The sequence below is a fragment of the Chaetura pelagica genome, unplaced genomic scaffold (genome assembly GCF_000747805.2).
Source record: "Chaetura pelagica isolate M959 unplaced genomic scaffold, ChaPel_1.0 scaffold71, whole genome shotgun sequence".
NCBI lineage: Eukaryota > Metazoa > Chordata > Aves > Apodiformes > Apodidae > Chaetura > Chaetura pelagica.
In genome coordinates, this window is record NW_009952435.1 from 2,851,121 (window position 1) to 2,864,379 (window position 13,259).

The window sequence follows — 13,259 nt, forward strand, 5'->3', positions numbered from 1 at the left end:
AAAGAGTGTAGGTACCAAATGATGCTGTTTTGTATACCATTCACAGAAGCAAAAATAAAGCTGTGCACAGTAACATATTTAAAATAATCTTAAAATTAATATTTTCAAATAGATCTCATTACAGAAACCTTATAAAAATTGCAAGTTGTTTAATTTTCTAAATTTTTTGTTGTTTTCCAGGCTTGATCTCTGTGTGTTTTGAAACAATCATGGAGTCCTATCCAACATACTTACTGTATTCTATTTGCACTCCACTTCCGGTTCAAGGTGTACCATATATCCTCTGAAATTCCTGCTATCAGATGGAGAGACAAAGGGAATAGGTGGGGCTGAAACAGTCCTTACAGTGCCTGGGAGCCCTAGGATTTCAGCCATTGTCTCCTGACACCACATCTATAAATGCTACACTGATATTCTGTCCCCCAGAACTGTTGGCCAATGCCAGTGAAACTCCAACTGGGGAAAGCTGGAGCACCAAATAAAAATCATTGTAATGGAATCTGTAGTGGAGGTTACTGGAAGTTAAGTATCTCACTGATTTAGTGGCAGACATGGATAATAGAGTGGGAAGTGCTCCCAAGAGAGTCCAGAAAGATGATCTGCTTGATGGATTAAACTCTGCAACCTTGCTTAGTGGTAGGAACAGGGAACTAAGCTGGAGACTGCAGAGGTCAGTGCTTTGTCTGATCACTGAAGAATTGGTGAACCTTCTGTAGCAGGACGCTCCATCTCTCTATATGCCTGCCTCAGTTTCCCTCTATGATTCAACTGCTTTTGTCCCTTAGTTTTGCAGGCACAGGCCTGAAGTGAAAAAATTCTGATGAGAAAGGGAAAAGCCGAGCAAACTCTGAGCTGGTAACAACCTTGAAAGGTACAGAGACTGAGCTGATATTCATAACACCAGCTGCTCTCCAGTGTTGAGGAACACAGAGCCCAGCCCAGCCACAACTAGGCCTGAAATGGAGATAAAGTAAGAACAAAGAAATAAACAAAGGAGTTTGCTTGGTGAGAACAGGGCCTTCAGGTTTTTTTCCAATGTTTTCCTTTTATTCTCCAGTGAGAGATGTTGGAGGTACAGCTAAATAGTTAAATGACAGCAGTCAATCCACTTTATTCTATAAAAAGCCTGGTCTCATCTTTGGTTGCTACACTTCTTGTACACTTTCCCAGCAGGTTCCCCACGTTCTCTCCAGTGGGGATGCCTGCTAGAGACAGTAATTCTCAAGAATTAAGACCCAGCCAGGGACACTCAGCTGCAGCTGGGCAAGGGTGAGAGATATTAATTCCTTTATTGTCTTTATTAGCAAATGTAAGGTTAAGTAATTTTCATCATTAAGTTTTAAGATTATAGAACTCTTTAAAATTGATAGTTAATGTTTTAGGCCTCGTATAAAACTTGATAATAAGGAAGTTGCTAGCATTTACATGGCTAACCTTTATTGTTTGATCTAACTACAAGTAGTGAATTTTATTGTTAAAATACCCTTTGCATTCAAACTTAACTTCTGTTTCAATCTCTCAAATTCCCTACAATTTTACTGTGTTTGTACCTTCTACTTTAAGGAGTTAGGACTCCAGTGTTATATGCAATAAATCTTGGTCTGTGCATATAGCTCTTTTCTGCCATCCCATCCTGATCAAGACACCTTTATACCCTGCTTGCACACTGGACTAGAGCAGATCCTGAAAACTAGAGGCCTTGCACCAGAAAATCTCCTAGATAGACCTTTAGGTTTGTATAACATGGTGTGTTAGTAAAGAAAACAGATTTTCAAATGTTTTCGCACTGACTTCACTAATAATTGGTTTACTTCCCTTGGCAGAGTTAGCTTTGTATTGTTGCCATGAAGTTCGTAAGTTATACTAAGCTAAATTTAATTATTAGCCCACAAAATCTGATTTATTATTTAGTATAAGTATTTGACCCCAACTTAGGAAGCATAAGAAGGAAATAAAGTACATTTCTCTTTTATCATATCAATAATTGTCTGCTTTAAAATCTTTCCAAACAAGTCACTGAGTAGTCTTGTTTTAATACACTATATATATATATATACACAGTGAAGGCTGGGTAATATGTGTGGAATCATCTGGACCTTAAGTCATATCTTACTGATGATAATGTTATTTTTTTTTCTTTAGTATTTCTGTTTCAAGATATTTCCTTTCAGGTGTAACAAGGTTTCTAAAACAAAACAATGTTATAATATGGCTCAAAAGTAATTTTGTGGAGTGCTTTTATATCTAAATATTGACATTAAAATCACCTGCATTTCAGTTTACATTCTTCAGGTAAACTCACTAAGATATATGAAGCTTCAGAATATATTGAGTGTCTCCCTTTTAACAGCAGAAACAGCACTAGGCAATTTTATTGCAAGATTCTACTACTGTATCTGACAGATTCAAAAGAAGTTTGAAAATCTGGTATTTATACCTCTCATATAGTATACTCCAACTTGCAAAGTGCAGTAGTTACTGTCTGGAGGATTTGTTGCCTTTTGATTTAAAGCAGTGGGTTCTTTGGGATGTATTGACAGCTTGTGAAAACATTGAATATTTGGCTTGGAGTGTACTGTAGGATTGTGCACATACTAGTTTGCAACATTTTCCTTCAGTAAGTTCATCCATAAACTCCACCTAATGTTCAGTTATGTGGGCACTGGGGGTCTTGAAAGTCTATATATACAAATATTGGTGGAAGAATTACCCCAATACCTTAAATTAAGTTCTTGTTTTTAAAATGGCAAAAGTTTAAGCAACACATTCTATGAAATCCAGTGAGAAGTCATCCAGATGATGAAAAGGAATAGTTCTTTACATGAAAAAAAAAATAAATTTTGCAAAACAGATTTTATTTAGATTGCAGAATGAGCTTTTAACCATCGAAAGCAATTAACAACTTTGATGATAAGTAATGACTGCGAGGCAAGGTGCAGGGGAGAGTTTTACTGTTGCTGCTGCTGGTAACAGTGTATCTTAGTTTAAAGTAGGATGCCAAATTCATTTATTGAGGCTTAGGATAAGTCATCAAATAGGCACATTAAAAAAGAAATCAAAGCCTTTCAAGGTCCTAGGTCCAAATAAAGTGCTCTGGATATGATGAATATAACTGTCTTTGCTCACTTACAGAATTGATTTTAAGACGGTGACCTTAAGGCCCTTCTCAACTACATTTTTAGATTGTGTTGAATGATTAATACTGAGCTATAGACTCAGGTCCTTGATGTCCCTATGATGTCACATTGAGATCTTATCACCTGCCTCTGCGGCTTATCTGGGATCAGCTAATTCCCTATGCTGAGAAAGCTCCACTAGTTCCATCCTCCATGCTCTGCACTGCTTTTCCTCCTCATGCTGCCTCCAGAATTTGATATCCTGGAAGGCTGATGGTGTTGGGTCTCCAAAACAATGTGACTCTGGCCATTGCTGGTCTTCAGGCTGTGTCTTCTCCTCCTCATGCTGCCTCCAGAATTGGATATCCTGGAAGGCTGATGGTGTTTGGTCTCCAAAGCAATGTGACTCTGGCCTATTTTCTGGCCATTGCTGGTCTTCAGGCTGTGTCTTTTAAAAGTCTGGGGAGATAAATAATAAGCATCTCTGCAGCTATGTACAATAGCTAGGAAAGTGATACGAGCACAGCCACACCTTTCCTGCCCACGGTAAGCAGTCATATTTCTATCTTTTTTGGAAAGTAACTGAGAAAGGCTTTCTTTCCGGTGTCCATTCCAATATTAAGAATTCCTGCTAAAAAAAAAATAAATCTCATAATTCTGTCCAAATGCTGTCCTCAGTGCTGCTATTCTCAATGTACCCTGAAAGTTGATAGAATACAATACATCTTTTTCTGCTCATGATAACTTGCAATAGCATCACTTTCTAGGCTGGGTGTTGGCCATGCAATTTCTATTTTGTTTCTCAGCATATTAATAACAGCTTTTTCTGGCTCTTGAAAGGAGTGTATGTTTTTTTCTAAGAAACTACAACCAGAGAAGCAGCATGAATTTCAACAAGTACAATAGATCTTTGTTTAAAACTCCTACCAGAAACATTAGAAATCATAAATTATTTCAATTATTAACTTGCTTAATGGGTACTCTGTTCTAATCTTAGGTCAACAAATATTTTGTTCTTGCAGAAAATACAGCAGGATGATTATTTTCAACCCCTGAGTTTCTATTAATCTTAACTTGCATGTAAAATTTATCACTATTATATTCCACAAAAATGTCTATTTTGAAAGTGTCATTCCAACTTAGACTAAGAATAAGTGGAACAGAATATTTTTAAAGGGGAATGTTCTTAGGGAATGTGGTGTTTTGTTTGTATGTTGTGGTTTTTTACAGATACAGCAACGATGATTTATACACTGTGTTTTAGAACATTGATAAATAATGACATGAGATGGGAATGACTGAAAAGTGGCAAGTGTTCAAACTTTTAAAGCTGTAAAAATTGATAAGCACATAGATTTCACTTGTTGAAAGGGATTCTGGGAGTTACAAAACTGGAGCTCTGTAAACTTGGGACTACCTGCTCCTGTATCAGGTTTAGCAAACTGACAAGGAGCCTGCCAGACTTTTCAAGTGTGCTGTTCCTCAAAGGCAGTTAGAAAGCATTCTGTAATTGATTGCAAGAATATATGGGGGTTTGAATACATTAGGAAAGCAAGTACTCTTACTGCACTATAAAATGACCCAAAAAATGCATGCTGTCTCTCCTTATCCCACTCTTTCTTGCTTGCTTATTCAGTCTCCTGTGTGCATACATGCACAAGAATATAAATATCATATTCAAACTATAGAAAAAAGATACTATGGAAAGGAACATGTCTTAAAATGACAAAAGTAAATTTGAGCTATCTAGGAAAACCACTAATTATTGTGTGCTGGAAATTACTTTTTATTAAAATATTTGAGTCAAGATTCAAATGCTTGCCATTTCTTGGATTACATGGTAAGCATGGAGGCTGCCAGCTCTGCTCTAGGGCCCACCACCTGGTGGAAGGGCCTCAGAGCATTACATACATACAACATTACATTCTTACAGATAGAGATTAAATAGGTGGCCGAGTGTACCCAATAATCCAACTTTGTAATTTCACCTATGGGAAAACTGCATATTTTATCTCTTTATTCACAGATATTATGAACCCAGTGCTAGGTGGGTGTGAATATTTATAATAGCTAGGGACCAACACGCATTTGTTCCTGTAGGCATTTTTTGTATGGAGATAGGGAAGCCTAACTTTATTTAAATTAGTAAGTTATTTAAATTAGTAGGTGAAATTATTTGAACATAGGACCAGCATGAACACACAAATTATTGGCTAAAACTTGCCTTATTCAACAGTTTTTTACAAAAGTCAGCTACCTTGGATACGAGTGTCTCAGCACTTCTGTGAAAATTTGAACATGAGAATCTAAATTAATCCCTCAAAACATGAATTCATTTAGAATTAAAGTTCAAGCGGCCATTTCATTATTCTTATCTCAAAAATTACACAAGAGTAAAAACAAGCATGTAAATATAGGCATACCTTTAGACATACTCCAGCAACTGTTTTATTCCACTTCAGCAGTAACATGTAAAGTGAGGATGTAGAGTATTACCATTTCTAGATGGATAACTAAAAATGCTTCTCAAAGAATAATCGAATCAAGTCTGGAAAAGTCCTTCCACAGTTTGCAAGAAGCTATTGAGAACTGTTTCAAAAAAAAAAAAAAAAAGCCACATGAATTTGTATGTCCTTCATGATTTAAGTCTGTGGAGGCCTGAAATTATCAAATAATGCAACTTTTAGGAAGGGCAGAAGCAAAAGGAAGTCAACTAGAAAGAAACAAATTGCTTGAGGACTTAGAAGCATGATTGTTACTTGTGTCTGGATGTCTTGTGTTGATAAAACTAATTAATTCATCATTTGGTATATTTTTACCCTGCTTTGAGCCTGGCAAAAATTCCGAATCTTGGCCATAATATCAAAATCCCTTGCTGAAAAAAGCCAGGTTACTGTATGAAAATCAATGACAGTTTTGCCTCTAGCTTCATTTTTACTATGTTAGACCAGAGATAATTTAATCAGGTGTAGGAAGAAAAATCAGCAGATGTTACAAATTTTTATTGTGCAGCTATCAGCAATATAACGAAACGCAGAAGTTGCCTACTACAGATGCATATTGTTGATGTAATATGCCACCTGAAAAGCCAGCTCTTGACAGATGTACCTTGAATAAGACTTTTCCCAGGTGCCATGCCCATGATTTCTCTGATAATAATTCACTGTGTAATATAAATAGAAATATTGATTAGAATAGTGGCATACACAAATAGCATATAAATAACTGTGAACTTGCCATTTCCCTAATTTCCCTTCTTCATTAGTGCAGAAATATTTTTCATATTGCTGTCGTTCCTAGAAGCTATTTCTTATGATATAGCAGCTCTCACCAGAAATTAGAGCTGCAGAAGCTTCGCACGTTGCTCAGTAGCTCAGTAGCTGTGTTTGTTTTTCTCCACAGAAAATTACTTTGTAAGGTTATTAGAAAACAACCAGTGCTTGAAGAGCATAATTGGAGCATAACATGAATGTTCCATGAAAATGAAAATATCTCATTTTATTGTCTATTATTAGAGAAAGATCAAAACCTGAGTTTTATGCAACAGAATACTGTGATAAAACTGGAAAAGGTCAATGGAAATATGAAAGCAGAAGTTATTTACTTATGACAGATATTACACTTGAAAGGCTTTTCTGTTTCTATCTGCATGCAAAAATATGTATTTGTAGATGCAATTGTAAGAAATGGTATTGAAACTTTTTCTGAAACAGTTTAATTTATTTACATATATGTGATATGTTACACTTTCACAAGGTTTTACATTGGTGTGCCTTAAGGATGATTTCAAAATACATTATTCTGTAATATATGAAAGTGAAAAACAACTTCATAATACTAGTACTTACAGCAAATACCAAACCACAAGTTTCGATTCAGCATTGAAGTTTCAATAAGTCACTGAAAAGTCAAAATTGGAGTATAGGTTGAGCTGCAAGATAATGGTATGGTCAAACTTACTTCAGTAAATACTGAAGGAATACACAGTGTTTTTCTTGTTATACCTCTCAAAAAAACCCAAACCAAAACAAAATAAAAACTCAAGCAAAACCAAAATAAAACAAAACAAAACAAAAACCAAAACAAAACTGTATAAAGAGAATATACCACATTTTTTTTTCTGCTTACAACTAGTTATGGAAACATGGAAAGTCCTCTTTCCCAATCAAAGCAAATTATTCTTGAAGCATCTAAGATTTTTAATTTTTTGTACATCTATGAAGTCAGTAACCTACAGATCACTTTTGGTCTCAGTGAAAGTAATCAGTTTGCTATCCTTGCTGGTGTGTTCCTGGAAAGAAGGCCAGGATTTCCTTCTATTCATGTAGAATTCAACAGCTGAATATATATCCTTTGAGCTTTTAGTCTTATGAAAAAAAGAAAATGTGTTAGAGACAATGAAAGCAAAATAGCAATGAAGCAGATTAAAAAGCTATCAAGCAATTTCACTGGGATAGATGTAGTAAAAATCAACATTAAAAATACATCAGTGTTGTTATCTGTAAACTCCTTTATTTATGGTTTCCCTACTCTGATTTTCATTGTACAACCCTTTAGTCTAAACAAGGATAATGTATGTTCTTTTCTTAGTATGGAAAGATATAGGAAAAAAGTAAGTTGCATTGTCAATTAGTCTTCTGAAACAGACCCACTGGAACTAAATTTTAAATTCTGTAGCTCACAAGGACATTTCTTAAGGATTTTTTCCCTTCTTTGAACCTACTATAGCTTTGATCCAGTGAGGATTTGCACCCTACAGGGGTGGTGATTTTCTAGTAATTGAAGTACAAAATGTCTGAAATATCCATGCTCCGTAGCTTAAGAAAAAACTATTAATCCTGCATCATTTTTCCTAAGCAAGTTGTTTGCCTGTGAAAGCATGGGCCATAAGAGGCAAGAAGTGAGGGCACAAAAGCAGCAGAAAGCAGGGGAAATCAAATTTTAAATGAGAAAAAGCTAATAGAGAGAAATGTGTTCTGCTAGCAAATGTTTCTTTTACATTGTGGGCTGTTAAACCTTCCTTGGTCCTAAACTAAGAATAGTTAACATTTGTTTAACTACTTCTATATCACCTACTACCTTCTGTGTTTTGTCATAGAATTACCTCTCTACACATAATGATTTTTCTGCAGGTCCAGATGCAGAGGTTACTTATACAGATGGTAATTTTCATCTTCAAAAATTATGCTTCTTCTTCACCTTCAATGGAATAGTGTGAGGTTACATTTCAAATGGCTTGATTGATAGTGTACTTGCATTATTCAGGTACTGGTTTATTCTCACAAGAACACTCAGTACCTGGGTCTTAGGCATTTTGAAAATATGCTCCTTGAAACCTACAGTTGAGATTTCAAGGAAAAATAAATGTGTTCAGAACACATTCTTCACTCATATTCTGTAGGCCTCTGTTCCCAGTTGCCTATGTGTTTTCAAAAATCTGCACATCAAATTTGCAACATTAGCCATCACAGCTATCTAACAGGTAAAAAAACCCCAAACATAATAAAAAGAAAAAATTGGGGAAAAAAGTGTGTACAGTAAATGTGTTTCTTGAACTCATTTTGTTTGTATTTAATCATGTTTGGAACACATGCATTTATCTATTTTTTGAACACATGTATCTTATTCACAGTCTTAATACCATGTAATTAAAAAGAAAGAACTAGTCAGAATAAAATGTAATCACTGACATAATATTATAGATCTTTTTGCCACAAATGAAGTCTGAATTCACTGACATAATATAGATCTTTTTGCCACAAATGAAGTCTGAAACATATATCAAGTACTTTTTGTCAGTAAAATTTTCCAAGCATTTTCTTCTGAAATTTAAAACAGCAGTTTACATGTCTGATGCACTTTGAAAGGTATTCTGAAATCAGTAAACATTGTGTGAATTTATTTTCTGCTAAAGTACTGTCTCTAAAGAAACTGTTTGTGACGTATAATGGTATATTAGAATTCGGATATTATAAATAACTACTTTTGACCAATATGAATTATGAAAAAAGTTAAGAGTCAAAATCTAATACTTTAAAAGGAAAGTACCTGTGTCATCATCTGCAGAAGAGTTTTTCATTTGCTGTTGTGAGATGAGAGATTTAAGTGGTAACTGTTGCATAGGTGGAAGCTAACTTTGTAACAAAGGAAGAAATGGATAATCTTTCATAAAGTTTTGTTAATGCAAATTTTTTTTTCTCTGTTTTCTGTTTTTTCTGTTCAACAATAAAACCTTATCTTTCTTGCATATTAGATGTTGCATCAACTGCAAAGAGCGTTTATTTTTGTCAGTATAAACCTCTTGTTCTTTTTTTTAAAATGGAAAAGCAAGACTTTGCTTTGAGAAAATAATGAGTTGCAAGAAAGAGAGTAAATATTGATAGGGGCAGGCCTACCACACACTGAAAAGTCAAGACCTCATATGTCATTGAGAGAGATGAATGAAAAGCTGTTTGGTGAAAATCTGAAGTTCATTGGTTAAGGGTGAGGGTGTTAGCCATGCCAATTCCGTATCTGCTGTGGGATCAGGATGTTGAGGAAGTATTGAAGGGACTGAGAGTAAAATTGACGCAAAACACAGTTCCTTCAAAGGATGTAAAGGAAAAACAGTTTCTACAGTTTCAGTGTAGTTACGCAAGGATCATAGACTTATTCCACCATACAATACAGCATATTGGAAGAGAGGAGGAAAAAAAAGCATTTGAGGCTAACTCTTAGAGAGTTGGTAACCTAGAGTGAACATTTAATGGACTGTTGTGTGACAGATTTCATCTTTTTCACATGTCATTAAACAAGCAAAAGTAACCCCCTGCGTAAAATGACCATTCTGTCCTTCAGAATATTATTATTTTCAATAATATTCTTTATTTTAAGTGAGAGAATAAACAAAATGAATATGTTGCCTAAGAAAATAATAATTTTTACAAGCACACAATTTTAACATGACATTAAAACATGCCAAAATTGCCTTTCTGTATTGATTATTTTTAATTATATATATATATATATAAGGCACTTCTGTATTAGGTCTGTTTTTCCTAAAATAATTCAACTAGGATTAAAATAAGGGCCCATTCAAACATATGTTTGTTATGCTGAAACGGAACCTCTTCTCTCATCCTGGAAATCTCTCATCTGATTTTGTGTTCTAATAGAATATTTAATCTGCTCCACATGTCCTGCTTAGCTTATAACAAGGTTGGCAAACTTTCATCAGATCAGTCCTACTTTGCATTGTTGTTGTCCATAACCATTGACTCAAACTATTAGTTAAGAGTTTGCTGTTCATGATTTATGTGCATGATTAAGTGCATGACAAAGTACTTTTTGGAAACATTAATTTTTCTGAAACTTGTTCAATTTATTTGGGTTAGCACAGCTTTATAATTCAAGAAGTATTAAAACTGTCTTCAAAAGCTAGTAACAGAGCTCTCACCCCCATCTGAGCTATAAAAGCTTCTCAAGTTCTGGAAAACTTTTGAACTTTCAAGTTCTAACATATGATTGAGAATCAATCACTTTTGAATAAATCATGGAGCTTTTTAACAGAGCTCAGATACATTTATCTTCTTTTGTTTCAAAGCCATAGTTAACAATTCAATCTGATCTCTTCTATTATCTTTCATGTGATTTGGCACAACCTGTTAAGTTTTAAACATCCCAGGTGGTACACCTTTCATGTTTCTAGATATCCACTTCCTCAGCCCTATGAACATCTCAATTTGCAATGCTCGGGTGCATAACTTAATAGGGCTTGCTTGAGGAGCAAATGCCTTTCTGGATTTCTGTTTTTGGCCCGGACACTACTCTAATATACCTCCATTTCTGACTGGGAGCAGCTTTCCACAGGAAAATATGCCTCTGACTGTCCTTCTCTTTAATCTCATCCTATTCTTTCTGTATGCTCAGTAATGTGCTCTTAAATCTTGGGGTTTATCCATAGCAATAAATACTTTCGCTACATTAAAGGGAATCATCATATTTGTCAAGATGGTGCCAAAGGCCCATTAGCCAAGAACATTTCTTTCAGAATTTTGGGGGAGGACAAGAGGGTAATTTTCAATACTTTCATTTTTTTCATTTTCCATTTTCTACAGAATTACTGGTTTTGAATATAGTTGGAGTGCTCCAAGTTTTTTTTCCTACAAAATCTCTGGTAGGGATGTAATAAACTGTAAGACAGGTAAGAGCTTTTTCTATCAGTTACCAGATTTTCCGCTTCTCTAATACTTTACAAAGCTGATTTTGCAGGTTCCCTGATTTCCCACTGCACATCTTATGAGTTTTCCAGCCTCCTTAGTTTTATGTACTGCATCTGTAACACCATTAATCCTCAAGAACCCTCAGACAATAAGTTGTGAAAGATATGTAACAAAATAACAAAGGGTAAGTGGGAAAAGAAGAGTTCAGTATTGAAGAGTTTTATCCAAATACATCGAAAACATCTTACTGTAGGAAGTGTATCTTTGATTTTAAATTGATACCTAGAATATTGCATCTACTTAATTATTTAATTTCATTTTTAGTGAGAAACCTTGCTATTAATTATCTTAACTTTCAAAGTTAAGAGGTACGGATCTACAAAATTTTGGTATAAATGCCATCATTAAACCAGAAAAAAAAAGCTATCCAAGTGTTACGAAGTAAGATCACTGATTTAATGTATATTTGTTTAAAGAGTTACATAAAATATGTTTAAATGTAGTATCTCCACCTCTTCGGTACATTAAAGTGGCTTTTTCATTATGGGTGCTAAGATTTAGGAATAAATATTTTACCTTAACATTGAATAATTATTTTTAAAGAGTTATATCATCACAGCATAATACCAGATGCTACACCAAGCATCCAACCAACTACAAAGACCCTTAATCACCAGAAATGGACCAAGAGAATCTTAAAGTTCTAAATCTGGATTTGAACACATTGCCAAAAATGGAGACATTTATTATGAGGTAGTTTTCTTGAACAATAATCCTTTTACATCCTTCATGAGTTGTGCCATGGCTGCAATGGAAAATTCTTTGACAGCTTTTTCTCTTGGAGACTGGAATTGGTTCAAGACCTTCACCTAAGAATAGATTTTAAATTGATACCTAGGGTGCTTTCAAGATAAATAGTGTATGTTTAAAAATCCTTCAGGCAGTGGAAAGAATTGGAGCCCAGGCTGTCCATCTATTACATGAACATCTTGATGTTAGTGTGCCAGATAAAAGGGTGCAAGGACAACATTCTCTGCAAGAAATACCTCCTCTGCTTTCCAAGATTTGATAACTAACTTGACAAGCTAGTGAGGGAGTCAGGACTCAGGACTCAGCTTTTAAAAGAGGAAGACCCTTCACTACTCCCCAGAATCAGTTACCACACTGGAATGAGGTAGCTGGTGCCTGAAATGAAGTTGACCAGGATTTTTTATTGGCTGCCACAGACAACTTTATTTCAGTCCTCTTCCTGTCAATTCTATTCTCGTTCTCTCTTCTAGTTAAATAGGAAGTATAGCTGCCTAATTTGTTTTTTTCAGACTATGCTTCCAGGGCTCAAGAGTCCATCAGTTGCTTATCTCATGCTTTAAATCTTACTATGAATTTCAAGATGAACAATTTGACATTGGCAGAGATTTGAGGTGGAGACAGAATTGGGCCACAGAACATCCCATTCAGCCTCCACACTACAATGTGAAAGTGTCGCGATCCTCGACCCATTATATCTCCTTTTTGGAGTGTATTTAGCTTGTCAGGATCTGCTGAGAGGTCCGCACGTGGCGATCGCCTGTCACAGAAAAGCAGTGGCTTCGGCACTGAATTTTCGAGTGAGTAACTTGCTCAGTGCTTACTAATATTTCCAATAACAGCTGCCAATCCCCAATTAGAATTTATGAATACTTGGTTTATTGTGGGGAAAACAAAGCAATTTGGGGGCAGGAGGTTCAAAAAGGGTAATTAAAGCACATACGAGCTGTGAAATATTTTTAAAGCATCAAATAACAAGAACTTATGTCTTAATACTTATATATGGGTACGCATTAGTTACTTATTTATGAGGGAAGGAGGAGGAGGGATATGCCCGACGCGGGTCCCGTATAGGGTCACGGTTTGTGTGCAAGTAATTATGCCTTCCCCTGCAACCGGTTTTAGAACCTGGAGT